Below are 27,234 nucleotides of genomic sequence, written 5' to 3' on the forward strand. Positions count from 1 at the left end.
CAATCATCAATTTCTTGGACTCTTGATGTTTATTTGAGGTGTACTATAGTAATTTTGTAATCATCAGTTGTAATTCTATACTTATCCTTATCACCTATGGTGGTAGAAATATGCAATTATTTTTCTTTGATTGTGTTCTCTTTTCTCACATACTTTATCTTTAGTCTACCTCTTTACTTAGGGAATTCAATATTTTACATCATGATCTTAAAGTCAATAAGAACTGGGAAGGACAACTGAGAGGGGGGGGTGAATCAGTTGTGAACCAGTTGTCAATAAATTTAACCCAAATGCAAATTATTCCAACTTAAACTTAGTGCCGGTAAACCAAACTTAAGTGTCGGTAAAATAGATTAACAGTTGTAGTAGTACAGTCAATCAGAAGATTTGTTGCTTAGCTAGAAGATAAATGCCAACCATTTACTTATGTATTGTATACAAATCTTAATTTTAGGTGGGACCATCAATGTGAGGATACATTAAACAAGATCAAGGCTTATCTCATGCAACCACTAGTCCTAATGTCATCGATTCCAGGAAAGTCATTATTACTCTATGTATCAACCACTGAAGTATCATTAGGAGTTATGCTTGCACAATAGGAAAATGAAGGAAAACAATGAGCCATCTATTACATCAGTAGAACATTAGTAGGATATGAGATCAAGTATTCGCCAATAGAAAAAGTATGCTTGGCAGCAGTTTTTGCTTAAAAATTAAGACACCATCTACTATCGCACTCCATCAAGTTAATTGCTAAAATTGATCCATTGAATTATTTGCTTAGCAAGGCAACATTAATAGGAAGACTAGCAAAATGGATCATGATTCTAAGCGAGTTTGATATTGAGTATGTGGACAAAAAATCTATAAAGGGGTAAGTCATTGTAGACCAACTAGCAGAGGCACTGCTTCAAGATGATCGTCCTTTACACATTGAATTTCCTAATGGTCACTGCTAATATCCTAACGGTCACCACAAAAAGATGGCAATTATACTTTGATGGTTCATATATGCAACATGGATCAGGAGCAGGTATTCTATACATCATGCCACAAGGTCATACAATTTTGAAAGCATAAAAATTAAGTTTTCCATGCACCAACAATACAACAGATTATGAAGCTTTGGTTATAGGTATCAAAATGGCTATAGAATGGAACATTACACAACTTCAAGTCTTTGGAGACTCTCAGCTCATCATCAATCAAATCAATGATGATTATAAAACAAAGGATGAAAAACTAATTTCTTATAAGGAGATGGTTGATGATGTCAAGAAATACTTTGTCAAAATAACTTTTCAGTAGATTCCAAGGAATGACAACAAAACAAAAGATGCCATGGCAACACTTGCTTCTCTATTGCAGACATAGGAAAATCAAAAGCATTATGAATTCCTTGTGGAAGAGTTGTTTTACCCTTCTCATAATTGCCCTGATTCCCAAACTATCTATCATTTTATTTGGCATGATTCCTCCCGCTATGGCCAAACTTATACATACTTGAAAGATAATATCCTCCCTCCTAACCTATCAAAGAATCGAAAAAGAAACTTTATTCGACACTCCTCCCATTATACTCTCGTCGTGGATACCCTCTTTAAACAAGGTCTGGATGGTACTCTGTTAAAATGTCTTTAGAAAGAAGAATTTGAGAAGGCCTTCAATGAAGTCCATAAATAATGTCAGATCCATGGAAATTTACTTCATGCACCCACACAAGAACTTCATGCTTTGGCAAAATCTTGACCTTTTTGCCAATGGGGTCTTGATCTAGTAGGAAAGATAAATCCTTCATCCAATGGTCAAAAATTCATTCTTGTAGGTACAAAATATTTCACCAAATGGATTGAGGCAGTACCTCTCATCAATATCACTGGAAAACAAATTGTTATATTTATCTTGAAGTACATCATCTGTCGATGTGAACTACCCATGACCATTATCACTTATAATGGGCGACCGTTCAAGAATCGGGATGTACAAGAGCTATGTGAAAAAATCAAGATCCAACATCAATTTTCAACACCCTACTATCCACAAGGGAATGGGCAAGCAGAGGCATAAAAAAAAACTATTTTGAAAATCTTGAAAAAGACAGTGAATGATGCTGGCAGAGATTGGCATATTCAATTGAACCCTGTTCTATCAGAATACAATACCAATATCTGCACACCAATAGGTGTCATGCCTTTCTCTCTTATCTATGTATTGGAAGCAATAATGACAATAGAAGTAGAGATACCTTCTCTATGAGTATCATTAAAAGGCCTTATCCCAAATGAAGAACAACGAGTATCTAGATTGCAAGAGTTAGAATTGATTCATGAACAAAGACAAAATTCCTTTGATCATTTAAAGGTATATCAGCAAACAATGTGTCACAAATATAATCACAAGGTCAAACCACACGTCTTTCAAGTTGGAGAACTCGTACTAAAGGAAAATCCATGCAACCAGGAAGATCGGGAAAAGAAAGGAAGTTTGAACCAAACTGGTTAGGTTCGTTTGTGGTCACAATAGTATTTAGGTCAAGAGCATATCAACTATCAACATTGGACGGGGATCAGCTCGAGGAACCCATCAATAGCATGCATCTGACGAAGTTTTATGTCTCAAAAAAAAGAAAAACTCAAAAAATAGTGAAAAAGAAGAAAAATCCAAAAACAATGAAAAAGCAAAAAAATCAAAAATAATGGGAAAGGAGAAAATACAAAAAACAACGAAAACACTGAAAAATAAAAAAAATTGAATATGAGAAAAAGTGCAATAAAAATAGATGGTGAAAATCTAGCAAATAGGCGCTATCTACTGGCTAGCACTTCCATCTATTAAATCATGCATCCTTCCGCTTGCATTCATTTTCCATTAGCGTTGTTCATATCCATAATAAACCTTTGTACATACGCAGGCATCACAACTGATTTCTCACCATGGTTTGGATCATTGGGTATATCATAATAAATTTGTTTCTAGGCTTGGGGAAAAATCCAGCATTTAGCTGGGGGCAAAATTTTCAATCATTTTGGGCTTATTAAAGCAAGAAGAACAATAATTAGGCAACTCTTGTCAAGTGAAAAACTGAGACACGTCAAACCTTAAATGCCAGATCAAATTGTCAACCATCATTCTAAGCCCATCACACACTTTTCAATGGATGATATCTTTTGGATAATTCTTTTAACACTTTGGTTCAACTTTTCTATCTTGATTTTCGCTATCATGATTTCTAAGTGACTCCAGGATGTCTCTAACTAGAGGAACAAGGAAGGAACATAATATTTTTCTTGTTTGTTATCTATAAATTAATCATTAATATGTGCAAATTTGTCTCAAGACATGATCATGAGAGTATTGTAAAAAACATTCCTGATTTGTGTATAGCAATGGTTAATACTTCTCGTTTTATGCAAGCAACACTCACTTCATCTTGGTTCAATTATACCTTAACACTTATGCTAACTTTGAATATCAAAATCCATGAAAGAAGTGGTCCAGTCATCATGGTTTAATTATACCATCGATGTGTGCACTCACTTACCACATTTTAAAAATCTCAAGGATGACAAAACGTGATAACCTAGTGACTGGTCCGATCATAGCTTTGCATTTCATTTGCATTTAGCTTGCATTTAATTCTTGCATGGGATCCCACAAGCTCATCTTATCCAAGGTTAACTCTATCGCAGGAATCATCAAAGCATCATCATATGTGTATACATAATCAGAACAGTGACTCATCTCTCTCTGGATGTTATCAACCCAACATGACTCTTATGCTACCCCCTCAAGATAAATAACATCAGCATATTTGAATCTTCCTTCAACTTGATATCAACAAAATATTAGTTTTTTATCCAATCAACCTTATAAATTCTATTCATTGACATCCAATCTATTCTATCATGTCTTATACAAGATGTACCTTTCCTAGAATGAGACATTCTGATCAAGTCTTATACAGGATATATCCTTCCTAAAACCAGACACTTTGATCATCTTTGTCTTATATAGGAGGTGTCATTCCCAAAATCAGACTAAATATCAATCTTATTAATCTAATCAATTAAGATTTATCAATCATCACATCTAGAATCGCATCACTGTAATAAAAAAACTCGCATTTTCATGAGGAAATTGATTTCACAATGGTGCAACTACTCCAACAATCAATTATCTCAATTGATCTCCCGAGGGGGCATCATCATACCACAATTTATCAATCAATGTCTGGGGAATCCTATCGAACCATTATTATCATCAAAATGAGATTATTCTTTGAATGAACACATCATCACACCTCACTTCAAAGAGAGGCAAAATGTATACACCTAAAAAAGGTCTGAAGATAATTAATTGAAGAAGCAATTATTTAATTAACCCCCCTTCTTAATTTAATTGAATTCATTAGTAATTTGATTAAATCCCTTTTCATCTACTTATTAATAAATTTAAGGATTTATTTAATAGGTTCATTTCAATAGTCCCCTTTAATTAATTAATTCAAATTAATTAATCCTCCTCCCATTTAATTCATTTCTTCTAATCCCCTAATTAATTAAAAATAATCAATTTATGAGTTATTGAAAGTTAATTAGCGTTTTCCTATTATTTGAATTTTTAAATTCAAATTACCCACATGCCTCCTAACCTAACCATCCCTTAACCTAACCCATTTCACCTAACCCTGGGTTTAACTAACCCTAACCTATCTTTCACATCCTAACCTCCTTATGCTAACCTCTTATGGTGTGGATATTCTGCCCTTGAGACACATGGCACTTTCGCCACATGTCTCCTCTCTTGGACAGTTGCCCTCTCATGAGCAATTCTGCTTGACACTTGTCACCACAGAGATGACAAGTGTCCCTTCCTCCAACCTCTTCTCCGACCTCCTCTAATTTCACCCTTGATATCTTCAGATTCAATCTTGACCGTTGATTCCTGCCACCTCACCCATGGCCTTGGAAATCCTATAAATATGCCCCCATTTTGGATCACAAATGATCCCATCTCATATCAATTTAGGCATTGTTACTATAGGCATATCCATTCTATCATATCATTTGAGTATTGTTATTATAGGCAATTGAATCTTGGATCTAGTTTGATTTGATCATTATGAATCATGTAGCCTAATCAATCTCTTTTCTAGCTTAATTGCATAATCATCATAGCTTAATCATGCATATCGTTAGCTTAATTAGACTCTTGGATCAATTTAGCATAATCAATCTCATCTAGCTTGCATATCATTTTAAATTCTCTGTCTAGGTGCAATGAAGTCATTGGGATTGCTTATCCACATCTGAGAGAAAATCCATACTCGCATCTCTTAGGAGGCGATAGGTCTCTTTGTCATGGTTTATCTTTCATTTGTTTTTAATTTGCTAACCATGCTGGTAGTGATCTATTGAGTGTTTGTGTTGCAACTGCAGGTACCCTACTTCACATCCGTGACAATTATTACTTATATGATCCACCCACTCAAAAAGTTTTAACTAATTTATGAAATTAGATTTTAAACATCTCACAAAAATGTATTATCTATTCTAAACCATAACATTACTTTCATTTGAATTCAAAAGATATATTTTTCTATAGATTTTTTTTTTTATTATTTATCATAAAGAGGCTTTAATATTTTTGTGTGGGCACTCATTCCCTTTGATCCTTTATAGAAAATAAAATATATTATACCTATAGAAAATATTTACATCAAATTTATGTGCAAAATTGTAATGTGTTGTTTGTTAAATAATGGAAATTAACATTATGCATATGTTTTCTCAATTAAGGGAACATTTGGATTCAATAAAGAAACAGTAAGGCTTTGAAGTCAATAGGATATTATGGTCTAGAAAGGAATGAATATGACAATGCCTTTCGATTTGATGAGATAATATTAAAGCAATCAATCCTAGCAAAAAAAATTATCCATGTGCAATCAACATTTAATTTCAAGTAATTAAATGAAACAAAATCTTTGCAAATGAATAAAATCAAGATTATGGATCCCTAAATAAATAAAGAGTTTACATAATAGAAAATAGAAAAATTCATAATGAGATATAATGTCAACAGAAGGAAAAGTTTAATACATGTGAAATATATAGAAGATTGCAATAGTGCCTATATAGTGATTGTGTTGAGAATATAATTTCTTACAATTTTTAAATGTTATATAATGAGACATGAGCCATACATATAATAGAAAAAAAAAACAATTTAAAATACATTAGAAGGTGATATGGAAGAGACATCTATATGCATAAAATAATGTACTCCTATATATGCCAAATTTACAATTGTAAGGGGCAATAGATCTACATGTTGTAGATTCGAAATAGAAACCCTTGCAATATATTTGTGCTCCTCTGTATAATATTCTCTATAATTATGCACTAGAAAAATAAAGAAAACATTAGTGTAGACATTTTCTTAGTATCGAGTGAGTATATGAATTGGTCAATAGGGCAACGTCGGTGCTTACATATACATATACTCAAAACCGAAGGAATACTTGCAATGATCCTTGCAACTTATCACAAAGGATAATTATTGCATTATCAAATGAAGTGTTAATGTTTCTCTCTCATGTATTAATATAAGAATTAGTTATTAAGATTTATATTCAAATTATTCCACAAAGAAACATATACATATCATCAACTCTTTATAGAGGAGGCCTATATGTTTGAATCGATGCTCCATTTTTATGAGAATCCCCATGAGTTATTATGAGTTAAACTTACATGTGATGTAATACATGTAGTGCTTATGAAATACCATGTTTGCAAAGAAGTTTCCTAAAATCTTAACATCAAAGTATTTTATTAATTCAACATCATTAGATACCATTTAGAGGGATTACCCACATAAATATCTACATAGCATAGATACGTTGTTATGGATATATTCATCATGTGCAACCAAAATCATTCACTTGGTTTCAACAATCACTACTATGAATTTCTTCTTCCAAGATCATGACCTAGAGTGTAAATAGTTCCTCTATCAAGCCATACATGTGTAACTAAAAACTCAAGAGTGCTACCAAGTTCCTCTACCATTGTGATTCTTTCTTTATTAGACAAAAATCCCTGAATCATGGAACATGGTGTATAAGAGAAACCTCATTATGTGCAAATTTAAAATTATTTTACTAAATTTGAACTGAAATTTTAATAATTCATTCTAAATTTACCAAGGGATTAAAAATACAAGACAAAAACCACTAAAAAAAGTCTAAATGTGTATTAAAAAGGAAAAATGGTGTACCCTCCATTTCAACCATTAAGTATAAATGAAATGTGTTTGTTCACATAGATTCCATAAGCTAAAATATTTAAATTACACATGGCATTGATTGAATCAATAACTATAGGAGAGTGGCCTTGGCACATTTCCTTTGTTGGGTCTTAATATTTTCTCACAAACTCTACCTAGTTTTCTTAGCGACATCCTTGACAAAACACAATTCATACAAACTTGAGGTAAGACACTTGCAATAGTTTCAACAAGATTCTTATGTAGTCAACCAAATCATGTTTTGAGTTACATGTCCATGATGAAATTTAAAACATAAAACATGAGTATATACATCAAGCGACATAAGTACTATGGAAGGAAACCTTTATGGAAACTATGTACACAAGTAGTCGTAAGGATATTTTGAGACCCCATTACAAATGGTAAAACCTTAAAATGATACCTCTATAGATAGGCTCACCGCTCAAGATTTTGTTGTTAGTTTTACTTCATCAAATTTTTAAATGGAAGCAGTAGCATAGAATAATCAATACAAGTTTACAAGTTGAGATTTACTACATATTCTAAGGATGTCACTTTCTTGATCTATATGACTTGATTTAATGTAGATTAAATGTCTTGAATTATTATTTTTGAACATATGAAATCTATGTCCTTAAGAGGAAATCCCAGTCAGTGAGGGTTATGGTTAATGTTAAATAACAGAACAATTTAAAATTGATTGTGCTAAATGACACAAGGATAACTTTGATAAATTTTCTCCTATGAATAAGAAATTTCTTCAGAAGATCCAACATATGAGCGAATATGGAACCTTGAGGTTCGTTGTGAGTGGGGTTAGCTTGCCTTGATCTATAGTGGTATATATTTCCTAATTTGTATTAATTTAGAACAATCCTTACATATATTTTCTAATAGACTAACAATGTGGTCAAAATAAATACTCAAAATATTTTATGACGAAAAATATATTTCAACAATAATTTTTATTATTCTTAAAAATTTAAAAGTTTATTACAACCTTTGTTTATGGATATGTTTTGGTACAAAAACTTATAATTTTTTAAATTTAAATTATTTTAATACAATGGTGAAGTCTTATTATGTCTATTGGAATCACCTTCATCAATAACTGTAAAGAGAATTCACTTTAAATTCTTAACAAAGGATTTAGAGCAACAAAGATCTTGTTGTGGCTACCCGAGTTGGGCAAGAGTGGGTGGAGAAATCAAGGACTCATGTGGTGGCCTCATCCTTGAAAATATTGGTTTTCAAACCTCCAATGTGCCTGAAGTATCTCTAGTCTATAATGGGTTAATTGCCTCCAAGGATAAGGGGCTTAGACGCATCATTGTTGTAGGATATTCTCGCAATACAATCATGATTATTAATGGGGTAGCTAAATCAAAATCAAAGTCTATATACCTTTCTCATCACCAAGTTTTGTGGTCTCCTTCCTACTCTCAACAATATTAGCTTTTGCTATGTGTGATGGGAGGGCAACTATGTGGCAGACAAGCTGGTAGGGTTCGATGCATTTGCTAATAATTTTGAAATTTGGACTTACCTGGATGAAATCCTAATTATGGCTCATTCTATGCTTTTGAATGAATTATCTATTAATGATACATAATCCTAATATTGTATTTTTGGTACTTTTTATTCTTGCCTTCTCCTTTCATTGCTAAATAAGGTATCTAGGGACTTAAATTTTGTTGGTACCACCTACCACTATATCACTCAAACCTATCACTTTCTCAACCTAGCTTCAACTTTTATGAATATGCGTGGTGGTTTGAATTAAATTGAACCCAATGAATGCTCAAAAATCAAGAACAATGGGGATCTTTAGAGTAAGATGATTCAAGGAATTCTAGATACTTATGTGGAGGGGATGACTGGCCATGATCCTAAGCTCTCTTCTACATTTGTTTAGTCCTGGGATAGTGGTGTCATTAATATTGGGATTGTTGTCTTTGTGATTTCTATGGAGAACATTGTGAAAATGACCAGGTTAGCCATCGACAGTGTTTCCTTTGTCAAAAAGCCCAAAGGGAATTATAAGAAGGATTTTGATTGTTTGTTTGAACCTAGGGAAGAGGTTACCAGGCTTTTAAGTGGTTATAGCCAGGAAGAACTTCCTAGTATCTAGAAGGAGGTGGTACTTTTGTTCATGAAGTACTTCACCTTGGACGAAAGAAAAAAGTGGTTACATTTGCAAATTTTCCCCATGTTGAATCATATTTTCCATGATGTAGGAATGAATTTTGCCTTCTACGTTTTGTCCTCCTTATCTCAATTTTCCTCTAAATATATTGTTAAGGGCGAACCCTGTTTGGTGCGATCCCCTATGTTGAGATTGGGTCAACTTATGACCCCGGTTTATATTTTGATCTTGTTGTTACTCCTTCCAATTTTGGTCAAGTATCACATTCAGATTCAAAAATGCTCACTAGAAAAAAACCTACATGAATGGCCAAATTTAAGGCCATTACCACCACTAAAAAAGACCAAAATGTGGATACCCAGCCTAGGATGTAAAAGAATGTGGAGATTGTTGAGGATTCAACCTTTGAGTCTCTTTCCTTGGTTGATTCAAAATCTTCAAAAACCATGGGATTGGATTGGTCCCCTACCAATACTTCTAATACTGGTTATAACCCTAGCCCTTTTGCTAATACCAAGCCCTTGAGCTCTATTTTGGAACTTACTAAAATTATGAAGGATCTGCATAATGATGTGCAAAGATATGATGACCTATTAAAGTGGCTATTTACATAGATGAATGTGGCTATCAAAAAGATTAATCAACTAGAGGTTGAAGATAAGGAAAAATATAGGGTTAACACTTGGGTGGATGATTTAGATGTGGATAGAGTGTGGAAATCTGCCAATGACCTTGTTGGCATCATGGGGTAGTGGGATAAGGTGGGTGATAATATTAATGATATGGACTCCAATACCAAAATGGCAGGGACCAAAATTGAGCTGGAAGAAGTCGAGAAATCCCAAGAGGCATTTAAAAGGAAAATTGAGGATGTTAACCTTTCTTGCAAGAATGTGGCTAATACATGCATAATGCCTCCCTATAGGATATATAGGATGAGATGGAAAAGAAAAGTGCAAAGAAAAGAAAATTCATGGAGTCCCTAGCTACAGGTTCTCGTCCCACAACATCTTAGGTTAAAGACACTTCTAATTCTGCATTGCTCATCACCTTTAGCTCTGGGATTGGGTCAGAAAAAAAGCATCTCTTCCCAATAAAGTTCTTAGGTTGTGATATGATTGTCAAGAAAATGGTACCCTCATATAGTAGACCATCTCTTTGTATCTATATTGGGTGGTTGTTTTATGTTTTGTTGGTTTTAGTTCTTCTTTGTTTTGCTAGTTTTTCAGGTTGCCCTGCTAGTTTTTCATTGTGTTTTGGTGAGGCTTTTTTTTGTTGGTTGTGCATCCCTCATGTTCTCTGGGTGTCACTATGTGGTTATGTAATTGTATGAGCCTATCCCTCTTTTATTAATCAAAACAAAGATCCTACCATGCTTATCTATTTTCTTCCATCTTACAAGTCTTAGCATATTTGTACATGAAATCATGAGCTTAAATTGATTATATTTTTTTGATAAGTAATTAGTTGGAAGGGCCAATACCCATTTTAATTAATGGACAAAAATTTTAAATTATAGAATCTATAACATGCCTATATTACCATAATTTCACTTGAAAATAGCATAGTCTATAGAATATCCACATTAATAGAAATCCCACATATCTTAATATTCCATAAACATTGTTTCCAACTGTCTTAAAGTCTTCTAACCATCTAAAAAAATATCCCAAACAAAAAAAATAAAAATGGAACACCTAGCCCTCAACCGATCCCAACATAAAAATATAACAAAGCATAAACTCTAACCATAGATTGACCATACTAACCTCAAGCGGAGTCTTGCCAATATTCATTATCTAAATCTTCCATCATGTCCGTAGCTTCCACCTACATTCACCTTTTGAGCCCTTCGATTAGAATGTAGGTTTTGATCTAGTCTAGGTTCATATTTTCTTCAATTTTCATCCAATTTTGTAGAAAATCCAATCCTCTGGTTGCTAAAGGATTATTGTCCTAATACTCTTCATCATCCATCAGAATTAAGGGAAACTTGGGCACCTCTTCAGACTTCTTTTAATAGTCCTTAGGTATTAGGATCCAATGATTATACAAATTCATCAACACATCACCTATCCCTCCCAAGATCTAACTTTTAAATGTCTTCTTGCATTAAATCTTCCTTTTTTTCTTAATGATCCCTAGGTCTAGTAAAATTGTCAAAAACATCGAAGAGATATCATAATTGACTTGATATCTATGTTTTGTATTTAGAAATTTGTCTCCAAGAATAGACTTCATTGCATGCAGCAGTAGCGAATGACTATGTCGCATAATAGTTATTAGACACTTCTCCCCAATCTCTTATAAGAAGGCCATTTGCCTTTTAGGTGTTGTTAGCCATATAGGGGTCTCCATTCCTCTAATCACATTCAATCAAACTAGTTTTCATTAGTTGTTAATATTAGGCATCCCCTTAAATCTGTTGATGGAAATTAATCTCGAGTCTTGAAAAAACAATTGTCAATTTAAGAGTATCCTCAAATCTGCCCTTAAAGCCTGCCACCATTTTAATAATTGTGACATTGCATCATTAATACATTATAAAAAATCATTTGTCACACTTTGCTTAATAGTGAATGTATTTCCATCAAATCCATTGATAAATGTGACAGCTGGCTTTATTTTAAAGTCGCATCCTTATTTAGAAGTCTTCCTAATTAATTGTCTTAGTTTCTTATTTGGGTTACATCACCTCGGACAACTTCTTCCACCAATGAACAACTCTCTTTTCAACTTGCATGGGACACATCATCTCTACCAAATCCTTCCCCCAATTGCTATCTATTTACTTCAATCATTTCCTTAGGACATGAGGATATACCATCAATGAAACTAGTTCAATACATAAATTTAAAATCTACAAACCATCTTAGCTATCCCTCAATATTTTTCCTATCCAACTCTATCTTTAAATATCAAATCTCATTAATTGTTGCTCATCATTTTGATTTCAAGAAATTTATAATTTGTTTTCTTTTCTTTTCAAAATGAGGACACCATTAGATTGAGTATCTATTTTCTATGTCTTCTTAATAATCTGCTAATCATATCTTTGTGCTACACCACCTTAGCTCCAACTTTCAATTTCATATTTGAAAAAAATGCCACTCCTATGGATATTTCTTTATTTCCTTCTATCTAATTGTATTGTTGGCTAATCTATTTGCCAAATCATTTTCCTTTCTATAAATGTGGCTTATTTTAAAGTCTTCTAGGTTATTAATCAATTCCTGAATTGGGTAAATCCAATCCGCAAGCAACCAATTAGGTGACTTATTTTTCCTTATAACATTGATGACTATCATTGTATATCCTTCAAGGTGAATTTTCCTTGCTCCAATTTTTGCCCCAATCTACGATCCAAGTAGAACTACTCTAATTTCTACCATGTTGTTAGTAGTTTCACCTATATTTGTTGACTTGTCTATAATGATATTACCATATTCATCTTGAGTGACACATGTCATTCCACCTTGGATTGAATTTCCTTTAGCCACTGCATCAAAATTTATTTTTATCCATCCCTTCTATGGAGGCCTCCACTTGACCTCATCCCCGAAGACAAATGGTTAGTTATTCTTTCTTCCTCCTATGATTGTAGAAATAATAAGGCCTTTATATTTCTTAGACATTTCATCATCCCATTCCTTAGTCACTTGCTTTTTTTTGTAGTTGTCAATTCCACAGTTTGATCCTCTATCTTCTGACTTAGGTTCTCCTCTGTCATCTTTTTATCCTAAAAAATTCTATGATTACACTATTTCCATACTTCCCATATAATTGTAGGGAAATAGTTTTTAAAAAATATTAAAAAAGCCTTTCTTTCTCATTCTTTCTCTAATCTAAAACTAGTTAAGGAATTGTTGTAGAATAGGACATTGAAGATTCAGATTAGCTAAACAATGGTTCCAACATTTATTAGCATAAGGGAATCCAAGTAATAAGTGGTTTGCGGTTTCATTTTTCTTCTTACATAAAACACATCTTCCTACCCAATAGATGCCCATTTTTTTCAATTCGATGTTTTGTGACTAGTTTTCCTTGAATTATCATCCACACAAACACCCCTACCTTTGGGCAACAATGGTTATTCTAGAATAATTTGCATGTCCATTCTTCCTTGGCAATAGCAGCTTCTTCAATTTTATAGCCTAAGTTAACTTTATAGGATCTTGTCTTGGATCTACGCCACCTTAGCCTATCCATTTCATTGGTTGGCCAAATGATCCTATCCCTCGGTAAAGCATCAAATTTTATTTTTTTTCTCGTGGTGCTTGCTTCTATTTCCTTCAATGATCTCCACTACCATTGGCTTATACTATCCTTTAGGATTATTGATCAATAATTATTAACTTTTGATCCTCAAACTTGAATAGTCTCTCTCTTAATCTCCTTCATATTAGGATAGTTAGAAAGAGTCTCATAGCTATTCCACAACTAATTCTGAAAGGAATCTTTTTTACCATTTCTAATCTCCCACGTTACATGTTTGGTTATTATTTCTTTGCATTCCAAGATGTTCCAAACAATCGAGCCTCTTGGGAGATCCGCTATTGTCAAGATTCATATGGGGTCATTAGTGTCTAAATACTTGCTTCTCAAATATATAACCCAATTTTGTTCACTTTTGGTATATAGATTCCAGACCAGCTCGACACTCATTCCTAGCTTCATGATAGAAAATTGTCTTATACCTATACCCCTTTCTATCTTTGGGGTGCATAATTTATCCTAAGAAACCAACATGATGTTCTTTTCCACACGCATTCCATTTCAAAAGAATCTTGCCATGGACTTATTTAATTCAGCCTCTACTGTCATTGGAATATTCAAACAAAACATCGAGTAGACTGGTATTGCTATTAGGACTACCTAAATCATTAGGAATTTCCTAGTTGAATAAAACCACTTTCCCTTCCAAGTTCCCATTTTGTCTAAACATCAATTAGTTATATTTTGCTAATTAGTTTTTTTTATTGACTCTAGCAAACAATGGTGTTCCCAAAAGTTTCCCAAGAAAACTTGCCACTTTAAAATTTAAAATTCTAGCTAATACCATTTGAAGGCTAGGCTGAGTGCTAAGAAACAAAACTTCTAATTTACTCTAGATGATTTGTTGTCTTGAATCTTTACAGTTTCTATTTAGAAGGATTTTATATTATTTGCTTCACCCCTACTAGATTTTCTTCACAACATTCTATCATCTGCAAATTGTTGATTTGTCACAGGCTCCATACCTATGACCACATTTATACTATGCCTTTTTCCATAACACTTAAACCTATTAATGAATCTCCCTAAATATTCTATCATGATAATAAAATGGAAGGGAAATTTGGATTACCTTGTCTAATGCCTCATTTCCCACTAAAGAAGACATGGGAAGCTCCATTCATAAGTACTAAAAAATTTGGGGGATGAGATACAGTTGTTTATGCACTCTACCCATTCTCCACTAAATTAGAATTTTCATAAAAAATGATAGAGGAAACCCCTATCCACTAAGTAATATGATTTGAGAATATCATGTTTTAGAATCATAATTATTTGTCTATTTTTCATTGCTAAATGGGAAGCTTCATGGGCTATTATGATGCCTTCAATAATTGATCTCCCTAGGGTAAATGCACTCTATTCTTCTGAAATAATTGAACTCAACACTACCTTCAATCTATTTACAAAGATTTTAGAAATTATCTTATAAGGTTTGTTGCATAAGGCAATTGGTCTCAATTCATTCATGGATTTGACTTCTCTCTTTCTTGGAGTTAGTGCTAAGTATGTATGATCCAAATTTTCCAGTATAGTTTTCTTCTTTCTTGATTCTCCCACCACCTTGAATACATCATCACCTACTACTTCCTCAAAATGTTGAAAAAACTTATTGGAAATTCATCTAGTCTTGGAGCCTCATTTGGATTTATTTGGAAAAGTGCCTCTATGACTTCTTCCTTAGTAATGATTTTGTAAATCTCTTTGTTTTGGTTCTATGGCATGATAGAAGGAATAGGCCCCAAAAAATCCTCTCTATCGGGATCACTATTAATTTTCTCTTCTCTTTTTAAGCTTGATTCAAAATATCTAACTTTTTGTTTATTGACATCTTCCAAGGATTGACCTTTTCATCCCATCTTCTCTTTTGATGTTTGTATATCCACTTATTTATTTATTGGATATTCTAAATTTATGAAAATATTTGGTATTTCTATCCCCTTCTCTAAGCCAAATTTCTTGGGATTTCTATCTCTAGTGGCACTCTTCCCTTGGCAATAATTCATTTATCTTTGTTTGTAATGTCTTCTCTCTTTCATATTCCTCTATTCCCATTCCTTTCTCAATGATAATTTCATTAAGATTTGACAACTCTTTTTCTACTCTCTATTTTTCTTGAATATATTTTTGAAGTGGTCTTTGTTCCACTCATTCAAATTAGTTTTGATATACTTTAGTTTTGTAGTAAGTTGATACATGTAGGATTGGTCCATAGATATAATCTCCTTCCACCTTATCGCTACAAATTCCTTCAATATTGATACTTTTAACCATGTATTTTCAATTTTTTAGGGATTTCTAGGTCTGTGGTCATCGTGTTTAATAATCAATTGAAGTCAGAAGTCATTTGATTAGGAGAATGAATGCATTAAGACTTTATAGTATTGCATTTGATTGTCCCAACAACCAAAACTCAAAAAATTGTTTAATCTTTTTGCAACATTAGTGAATCCCTTCCTATGATTTGTCCATGTGAAAGTTCCTTTTCTTCCTTGTAAATCCTTGAGGTGATTATTTTCTATGAGTGTTTGGAAATTTGACTACACCATTGTTATTATCCTTAGACCTTTGTGTTAAACAAAGATACTCTAAAGAAATAGAGAACAAAGGTATGTGGAATTTTTTCTACACATTTAATGCTCATTTTTTGTCTTATCAATTAACCTTCTTTCAAATAATGCTCTCATCCATTGCTTCTTCTTCATCAGTGTAGAATTTATTTATCTTCTTCTCTTTTTCCTGTACGTCTTTAATACCTCTTTTTCCTTTCCTCATTTCTAGTCCTTCCAAATAAGAATTCACACTCATTACCTCTCCTTTAATGATTATCCTATGATATTACCTTTGGCTCCATTCCTTCGTTCCCCATTTCATCTTCATTCAAGACTATGTTCTCTAACTCTACTTCATCATCCTTAGTATTAGCATTGTTTACCTCTAGAAGATAATAAATCTCATTTTCTTTAGTCATAGTTTTATGTCTAATTGCCTCTAATTGTTGGTTTATAATTTCTCTTAGGTCCTCTGTATCCCTTAGGATCACCACCAATTATACCTATTTGTCCCTATCATTGCTTAAAGGAAGACTCATCACATTTCCTCTCTTTTCAATAATATTATTCACTTCTTTTTCAACTGCTTTTCCTATTATCTATTGTTTCCTTTTCTTTAGGGGGATTCCTACAACTTCATTAGATTGACATTCTTTTGACTCCTCCCTTATATTACTTAAATCATTAGCAGTATTCTTTGACATTGTTATATTGGGGGAATCATTTGAAACATTAGCATCATACCTTTTTGGTGATATTTCAGGGGACTCTTTCTATTGTGGAACCTTAGAACTGCCCTCTTGCATATTCCATGTTAAGAGGCAATGACCTATTTGTCTATCCTGCAAGAGATGAACCTTTTATTTCCATCTACTCCTGTCTAAAATAATTTCTAGCTCCTTATAAATTCCTACATCCAAATCTATTTCTGCACATATATTTGCTACATCCCCTATTATGCCATTTGAAAACTTTTCCTCAACTCCTATCAAAGAACCTAGGGCATCACCAATCTGTATTATGACCTCTTTGCTCTAGTATTGTATCGATAATCCTACCAAGCTAAGCCACTTCTTTGTTTATCTTGTATTTAATTGGGTCAAAATTTGAAATTAAATTTATTTTATGGAAACTAGACCCTCTAAAAAAAACTTAGACTCCCCTATAATATTTCTTGTTTCAAATTTATATCTATACATTCTAATAAAAAAACCATTATGTACCTTTCCTAGGAATGTCTTTCCCACCATTCCATTATCTTGAGTTCATTCCCATCCTTCCCACACTATTTGACTATTAGCGCTAACTCCTTCAATCGATTAACTATCGGGGCCATTAGCTCTTATGTCATTACAAAGAGTTTACAGCCAGGGATTTTTTTCCTCCATACTCCTTTCATCCCCTAAAGAAACCTGTGTTTCCCTCTCCACCTTTCTTTTTCCTTACTAGAATCCCTAGTTGGACCATCAGAAAATATAGATTTCCGTCCGTCACTAATCCACTTCTTTTGTCCCCTGGGATTGCCAAAAAAAACTAGGCTTAGCCATACGATCTTTATGAAATCAATTAACTTGTTGCTTTGAGTACATCCTGAAGCTCTATTTTCCTTTCCATTTAATCTTTCCGATCGGAATTTTATTTGCTGCCATAGCTAGGCGAGTCAAAATCAAGGTTCTCCTGTTCCCATAAAAAAATCCCCTAGATCTGCATCCCTACTGTTAGTCGTCCCCTTCAACACCTCTATCCATCACATCATCTTTGGATCACACGAAATGACCCCCTTTATTGTGTTTCCAACAATTGCATCCCTAGTTTTTTGAGAAAATTTACTCTCTGCTCCCTGCGAGCATAGGTCCATTGATCCCTGGGGAAATTTGTCCATTGCTGTCTAATGACATTTGTTCTCTGCTGCCCATCAAATTTCGTCCATTTCCTCACACGTTGCAGCCCAGCGAAATTTGTCCGTTACAGAGACCCCATCAGCAAAAATCCTCAATTATCATCATATTCGTTTCAATTTTCACGAGCTTAAATTGGTTATATTATTTCTACTATTGACAGGTATTCTAAACAATAGAAAATATAAAAAATGAGGACTTCATTACAAACCACCACATTTTATTGGATCCAAGCAAATGCTTCCAACACGCTTTTAAAGATTTTATCATATCTATAAACCTAATTTTCTTGCATGTCAGTTTACAAGAATTAGCATTCACTAAAAGCGCTAAAACACCTAAAGAAATTATGATTTGAAAAATGAAATAGTAAAGCAGATTAGACATTAAAATGTTTTGAACAAGTTACATATACAGGAAGGCTAATATAGATGAATAAAAAAGAATTTTGCATCTTATATTTTACTCCATATACGTGAGATAATATGCCAAAAATGAAGATCACCAGAGAGAGATTTGAAGGAATGAAAAACAACAAAATAACAGAAACTAATAGCTCAACGTATGCTACAGCATACAAAACCAAATCTTTTATTCATTCAGGCTAAAATGCATTACAACTCCTATTTTATTTATAGAGGATTCATCGATCCTTCTAACTATTACATAGCAAATTCATGAGCGGTGGAAGTAGTAGTTCCACCGATTAAAAGATTAAACAGATAGCTTTACATGCGTGGAAATAGAGAATTTCATCCTGTGTAACTAGAAGATAAGACAAACTGTCTTCTCAATGCCTGGAGGAATAGTCCACCGATCACAACAGTTTATACGGTGGAGAGGAGATAAAACAGAAAGCTAACTATGCATAAACAACTATCGTCCAAATCATATTCGAACTAACTGTTTGCATAACGGTGCATAGAGATCCGAGCTTGAAACCAACTGTAGATAGTTGTGCATGAGGGAGGAAATGAGAACTGACTGTACTTTTTTATTATTTCTTGCCTAACCTGATTGAATGCAATTTGGAACTGGAGAAATTATTCCTTCCAACATTCCCACTTATTTTTCAACTGCGAACTCTGATTCCATTCTTAGTCTCTTTCACTCATGCTGCTGCATTGAAAAACTTATAAATCTAGAGATCGAACCTAGGAAATCCCATGCTGCTATTGGGATGCTCTTACCACGAGCTCTGGCCCTCTTTGGTACCAGTCCATCATAAGTTCAGGTATTATTCACTTTTATCAACAGCTCCCTTAAAGTCACACTATAGATACTCGGGAATCTTACTATCAAAAACCTTACTGACCTCAAACATTTCTTTCATACAGAAACAAAATGCTCTTTTTTAAGTCTTCAAATTCAGCTACAGCCTGAGTAGTGCTTTCCCTCCTTAATCTACAGCTTCACCATGACCAAATCTTATACCAATCCCCTTTTCTTATAAATTTCTAAAACCTCAACTTTACTGCTTTTAAACACTTAATCATTAAAAAATGACAATCTTACTCATGCACGATACTTTGGTCTCCCGCTCCTTCAATTTTCTTCTTCACCAATAAGTGATTCACACTTCTTCGTTAACTCTGATCAACGGCTGCTACAGCAGTTCACACCAAGCTCTTTCTCATGGTTCTGGGCCCTTCCCTAAGGGGGACAGGCTCAGACCAGCTCTGATAACACCTAGCTCTAATACCAATTTGGGGGAATGAAAAATAACAAAATAACAGAAACTAATAGCTCAACGTATGCTACAACATACAAAACCAAATCTTTTATTCATTCATGCTAAAATGCATTACAACTCTTATTTTATTTATAGATGATTCATCGATCCTTCTAACTATTACATAGCAAATTCATGAGCGGTGGAAGTAGTAGTTCCACTGATTAAAGGATTAAACAGACAGCTTTGCATGCGTGGAAATAGAAAATTTCATCCTGTGTAACTAGAAGATAAGACAAACTGTCTTCTGCATGCCTGGAGAAATAATCCAACGATCATAACAGTTTATACGGTGGAGATGAGATAAAACAGAAAGCTAACTATGCATAAACAACTATCGTCCAAATCCTGTTCGAGCTAACTGTTTGCATAACGGTGCATAGAGATCCGAGCTTGAAACCAACTTTAGATAGTTGAGTATGAGGGAGGAAACGAGAACTGACTGTTCTTTTTTATTATTTCTTGCCTAACCTGATTGAATACAATTTGGAACTGGAGACTCTGATTCCATTCTTAGTCTCTTTCACTCATTCTGCTGCATTGAAAACTTATAAATCTAGAGATCGAACCTAAGAAATCCCATGCTGCTATTGGGATGCTCTTACCACGAGCTCTGGCTCTCTGTGGTACCAGTCCATCGTAGGTTCAGGTATGATTCACTTTTATCAACACCTCCCTTAAAGTCACACTACAGATGCTTGGGAATCTTACTATCAAAGGCTTTACTGACCTCAAACATTTCTTTCATACATAAACATAATGCTCTTTTTTAAGTCTTCAACTTCAGCTACAGCCTGAGTAGTGCTTTCCCTCCTTAATCTACAACTTCACCATGACCAAATCTTACACCAATCCCCTTTTCTTATAAATTTCTAAAACCTCAACTTTACTGCTTCCAAACACTTAATCATTAAAAAACGGCGATCTTACTCATGCACGATACTTTGGTCTCTCACTCCTTCAATTTTCTTCTTCACCAATAAGTGATTCCACACTTCTTCGTTAACTCTGATCAACGGCTACACAAACTAGCGATGATCTCCAAATTTCTTTGGAGGTAGTGGGCTCCTTCTGACTGCTACAGCAGTTCACACCAAACTCTTTCTCATGATTCTGGGCCCTCCCCTAACTCAGACCAGCTCTGATACCAATTTGAAGGAATGAAAAATAACAAAATAACAGAAACTAATAGCTCAACGTATGCTACAGAATACAAAACCAAATCTTTTATTAGTTCATGCTAAAATGCATTACAACTCCTATTTTATTTATAGAGGATTCATCGATCCTTCTAACTATTACATAGCAAATTCATGAGCGGTGGAAGTAGTAGTTCCACCGATTAAAGGATTAAACAGATAGCTTTGCATGCGTGGAAATAGAGAATTTCATCCTGTGTAACTAGAAGATAAGACAAACTGTCTTCTGCATGCCTGGAGGAATAATCCACCGATCATAACAGTTTATATGGTGGAGAGGAGATAAAACAGAAAGCTAACTATGCATAAACAACCATCGTCCAAATCATGTTCGAACTAACTGTTTGCATAATGGTGCATAGAGATCCGAGCTTGAAACCAACTGTAGATAGTTGTGCATGAGGGAGGAAATGAGAACTGACTGTCCTTTTTTATTTTTTCTTGCCTAACCTGATTGAATGCAATTTGGAACTGGAGAAATTATTCCTTCCAACAAGATTGTGCCCTTGCGCTTTTCCCACAATAGTATCTTACACCAGCATAGCCTTCACTGTATTTAATGATATTTCTTTTATCTTTGAAAGTGAAAAACATCCCCAGCTATTTTACAGACGTAAAACCTACAACAAACGTCTAAACTTCAGGTTTCCTCACACAAGCCTGTCAGATCCTTCTCTTCTAGGATTGAAATCTGCTTCCTACCTTCAACTTAGCTCTCCTTATGAGACAAATTTGGATATCTTATTCTGATTTAAGGGGGTGGAATTCAATTTTGTACAACAAATATCTGCACAACGTTGGCTCTCTAAAATATTTCCTCCACTCTCACAATCTTCCGGTGGGATCATCTTTATGGAATGATACATTATTCAAGCTAGGGAGGTTGTTATGAAGGGTGCAAGTTGGAGAATTGGGAATGGTAGAAAAAACATATTCTAGGAAGATCACTAGCTTTTTCAGGAACCTCTCTTCTCTTGTTCTTCTTTAATCCCTTTCATTAGGGAACATAAGACTAGATTGGGTCAGTTTGTTGGTAGTTACTGGAAAGAGGGGTAGTGGGTTAATCTTGGTCTTGTGAATGTTTCTCTACAGCCTCTTCTTATTACCCTCAACTTTATTTCCTTGGTTCCTTCTAGTGTGGATGATTTCTTTGTTTGGAGATTCAATCCCTCTAGGGTTTTTTCTGTCTCTTCCTCTTTGGGCCAAGGCTTAGGAGTAAAACCTTATTCCTAAGATTAACATCTTCTTTTGGATTTTGCTTCAGAGAAAACTACTTACTCTAGAGAACTTATGTAAAAGAGGTTTTTCATTGTCAAACAATTTTTTCCTTTGTATGGTTTAGGCTAAATCTTCCTCTCATATTTTTCTTCATTTCTCCTATGCTAGGGTTTTGGGATCATGTTTTAAAGAGGTGGAATTTCTCTTGGGTCTTCCCTAAGTCTATGCTTGAATATTTTTTAGTCATTGGAAAGAACCTCGGCTAATCAAATGATCTGTTTATTGTGGTCCTTTGTGTTCCCTCAAGTTGCAGGGGGTATATGGAAAGAGAGAAATAACATAATTTTGGGGATGCTTCTCTTCCACCAGATATAGTTTTCAAAATAATTCTAAGGGCCATTGGGGAGAATATGAACATCTTAGATAATTATTTTAAGAGGGAGGAGAAACAAGTATGTCAGGCCTATGACTATGAGGCTTCAAAAGAATGAAAATTAATTATAGATATTTCTAAAGCTTCAAGGCCTGCTAAAATATCCAGAGAGGGTGTGTTCTAGAGCTTTCCTCTTGAGGGATGGTTACAAATCAATTTTGCTGACCAAAGGAAATCCTGGTTCGGTTGGGTGTGGGGGAGTGATTAGAGATGAGAATGGTAGGTTCATTTCAGTGATGGCAAATCCCTTGGGTAACCAAACCAACCACCTTGTTGAACCCATTGGGGCCTATCAGACCTTACTACTAGCCCACCAAATTAAGTAAAAAAGTTTGGATTAAAGGAGATTCAAATAATATCATCCAATGTCTAAAAGGGAAAAATAAGTCCTCATGGACCATTTAGAGTTGGATTAATTTATCAAAAGAAATAATCCTTTCTTTTGATGATTTTTTTTTATCTCCCATGCTTATAGCAAATCTAATCTAGTGGTAGACTTCTTCGCCAATAATAGGGTGATTGCTAAGGGAAGGATAACATGGATCATATAAGACAACATGGAGAATGATGTCAAAGTCCTTCTTGGATATAGTAGATAACATGGGATACGTGGAGGTATCTCGTCTTATTGCTAATTTCCATAATGGGTAGATCCATAATTACTATAAATTCTGGCTATGGTGGTGAGATAAGAGGTCATTTGTTTCATTATTTCTCACATGCTTTTTGGGTCACTTCTAAACTTGTTTGGTTTTTAATTTGCCTATTCTTTTTGCCAAACCACTCTGGTCTTGGGGACTTTGTTCAGTTTTTATCTCTGCTTCTCCACTTTGTCCTTGAGAACTCTAATTATGTTAAAATGGGAGGAGAAAGGCGTCGAGTTTATCCTATGGATTGTGAAGGGCTAAGGGCTAACCAGACCATTTCAAGAATTTTGGAGAAGGGAAATTTTATGCCCTACATCGAGAAATTGCACGGATGGGATCCAAAAGTGACTAAAATCTTTACGAAAGGATGGAATGCTGATAAAGTTAATCTATTTGGGAGGATTGTGGTGGTGGATGAGAACTTAATTATGGAAATTATTGGTCTCCCTGCTCAGGGTCTCATGTTTTATAGAGAAAAAATACTTTGAATCGACAATGAAGAAATTCCCTAAAACAAACAAAGTGATAAAATTGTGAGTAAATAAAAATAAAAGTTTTTATGATGAAGATACAATCATTCCAATATGGAGGGAGGTGCGAAAGGTTATTATGGAATACATCATGATGGATGGTCGATTCTCGAGGGTTTTCAGACACCATTTTGTGTTGCTAAATCATTTCAAACTCCAGGTTAGGGTTTCCTTCCCCTTTTATCTCTTGTTTCCCTCAATGCTAGTATTTCAGAGCATAAAGATAACCCTACTGTTAAATGTATTATTCATGAGGGTTCACTAGTTTTGATCCATGAGTATTTTAAAGATAAATCTACCAAGCCCCCCCCTCGTTTGCATCTTGGAGGATGTGGAGTCAAAAACCCATAGTTCCAATGATGTTGATTGAAACACAAACTTGGAGGATGATTGCTTCGTCCCTCTATAGAAAAATAAAATCAGAACCAAGCTTGTTAATCCCTCTCATGCTAGGAAGGGGAAGGTTGAAGACCCAAAGATTGTGCTTCCTTCTAGCACTGGAACTAAAGAAGTAAAAACAAAGTCTACGGATAGCCCTTTATCTAAGGGTAAAGCTCTTGACTCTGAGGCTCCCTTGCTAAATAATGCTAACTAAGTCTCCTAGTCTCCCCTTCACTCATTCAATTCTAACCCTTTCATGAAAAGGGAGGATAGGCCTTGTTTTCCCTTCACTTGCAACCAAATTCTACCCTTTCGAACCTGGACCAAGAGTCCCCCGATGATATTTTGGCCATTGCAAAAAATGGGGTGGTGGACACTTTCCACATTATGAAGTGGGCATTTCATGAGATAAAGAACCTCAACATAAAATAAAGGGTTACAAGTAGCAAAGTGGAAATGTGGGATACAGGCAGTGAGGAATCTCATGGAAAATAGGACACTAAAGGCAATGACCTTTGGACTATGGAAGTAAAAATTTCAGTTATTGAGTGCCTCACCAAAACTGTTGAAGCTCTCGATACCCTGAAAAAAGACTATTATAATAAGATTATGACCTTTGAGAGGAAAATTAAAGGCATTAAAGATTCTCTCTATTTGATCATGTCTCATATTCATAGAGTTATCAAGCCCACAACTGAGAGCATGAATACCATGGTTATGAATATGAGAAAAGGTTACCAAGGCAACTTGGTGGTGGAGCTAGCTCTTCAGAAGGAAAAAGAAAATGAAGAGTCATAGGGTCATAGCAAGAGGACTTGGGCTAATATAAAGAGGAAGGTTGAAAGACCCCTATAGGAGATCCAAGATTTCAAGAAAGTTGCTTAGAATATGAATTAGCTAGAGGTTGGGGTCACTGAGACTTTAAAGACTTTGTCTTAATCTTCTTTAGTCAATGTCTATATTTTTGTAGGTTTTTTGTAGGTGTTGGGCTGCCTTTCCCTCTTCTTATCTCCTTTGGCAGCATTTTTGTTTTTTTCTGTAATGGTTTTCATGTTTTATCTTGGTTCTGACCAGTTGTAAAGGGTTTTGGGTCCCTCCAAAATCTATTTTACTGTACTAAAAAATTGTCATCTCATTGTTATATATTATTTGTTAAAAGCATCGTTTACAATAGAGTTTTCTTGAAGGGGGTGTTTGAGTTAACCCTTTAAAATATTAATTAACTCCCTTCATTCAAGGGCCAATGATTTCATATATATTATCAAACTAGGGTGTTTAATCAAACACCTAGCAACAGTTTGATTGAACATCCTTTCTCGATCAAACACCCTTCGCAAGCCTTTTTTTTCCATTTGAGTTTTCCCTTCATGATTGAATGTGTAACCCACTATTGTTCAATCACCCATGCCCAATATTAAAGAAAAGAAAAAAAAGTTAGATAAGAAATAAAATAGAAATAGAGTGTATAAAATGAGAAACACTTGAGGCTTCAATAATAGAAGAGACACTCCACAAGAAAGCATAATAAAAATAAACCCCAAGATACAAAAGGCAGTTGCAAAAATAAGCTTTATCAAACTCGCAAGTGAAATAAAAAAAGTAACTATGAAAGCAGACATCATTTTGGAATAATATTATTAGAAAATGTCAAAGAAGGTTTGCAACAAAATCTAACTCCTTGCAATGAAATAGCTGAATGGTTGACAAGATAACTAGAACCATAACTAGAGGTATAAATGGTTCTACTTACTCTAAGAGCCTCATGTAGAAACTTGAATTCCTTAAGTTGAGACATAGACTAAAGACAAAGTATGTGAGAGAAGGGAACAAAGTCGGAGAAAAATAGTAGCATTTTGTTATCACCATAGGTGGAAATGATAAGTATAGCATGAGAATTAATCTTTACCAAATTCCCTTTGAATACATCAAATAAATATTAAGAGTCCATGAAATTGATGATTTGATGGGAAATGTTGAGGTTGATGTTGCTAGGTTAGTGAAGGGTAAAGTGAAGATCAAATAACTAAAAACTCACATGGACTAGCTAAGAGGCTCATGAGAGTGATGGCACAACCTAGACAATAAATGATGGAATTTATAGTTCATCCTATGATAATATAAAAATAAGATATCGAGGCAATAAGAATCATCAAAGATGAGACTTGTGTATCATAAGCTTATGTTTTCTTCACAAATTAAAATAAGGAAAAAGTTTGAAGAAATCATATCAACTTTTCCCAAGGATAAGTGAGAAAATAATCTAGATTAAAAAGTTAGACTCACAATTAATATTAACCGAAATGATAGCACTAGATGACAAGAATGGAAGCCAAATAGGTTGGATATGCAATTAGGATAGAAGATGGAAATATTGGATGAATGCATAAAATGAATGGATGATGTTTCATCAACATTGAGAAAATGGAATATTGTGATATATCATTCAATTATTAATTACAATTAATTTAACACAAGAGTTAAAATTAGAAAAATATGAACAATAAATTAATAAGTCTAGAGATTATTTTTTTCAAAGAAATGTTTGATCCCTAGTTCATATGAATAAGGAGCTAATGGAGGATGAAAGGAGGATAAAAAATGCAATTGTTGATTACCAAAAATAGACAAAGGTTAAGACACAAGAAATGTCAATATAAATTACCAATACAATGAACAAAATATCAATTGAATGATATCTCAAAGTTAAATATCAATTGCCAGAATACCCTTTTGTAAGCATTGAGGTTTTTACTTGAGAAAAGAGAATTCCAAAGATGATAGCCTTTTGTTGACAAAGTCAACCTTGTGATTGAAACCATCTAAAATATTCATTTTTTCCAAGCTATCATTTTTTTCTATCTTTAAGAAACTATCATGTATTTTCAAACCAAGAGGGAAGTTTAATTATAATGCTCTCAAAGGTTTTG

This window comes from Cryptomeria japonica, chromosome 4, assembly GCF_030272615.1.
Source record: "Cryptomeria japonica chromosome 4, Sugi_1.0, whole genome shotgun sequence".
In the NCBI taxonomy this organism is placed as follows: Eukaryota; Viridiplantae; Streptophyta; class Pinopsida; order Cupressales; family Cupressaceae; genus Cryptomeria; species Cryptomeria japonica.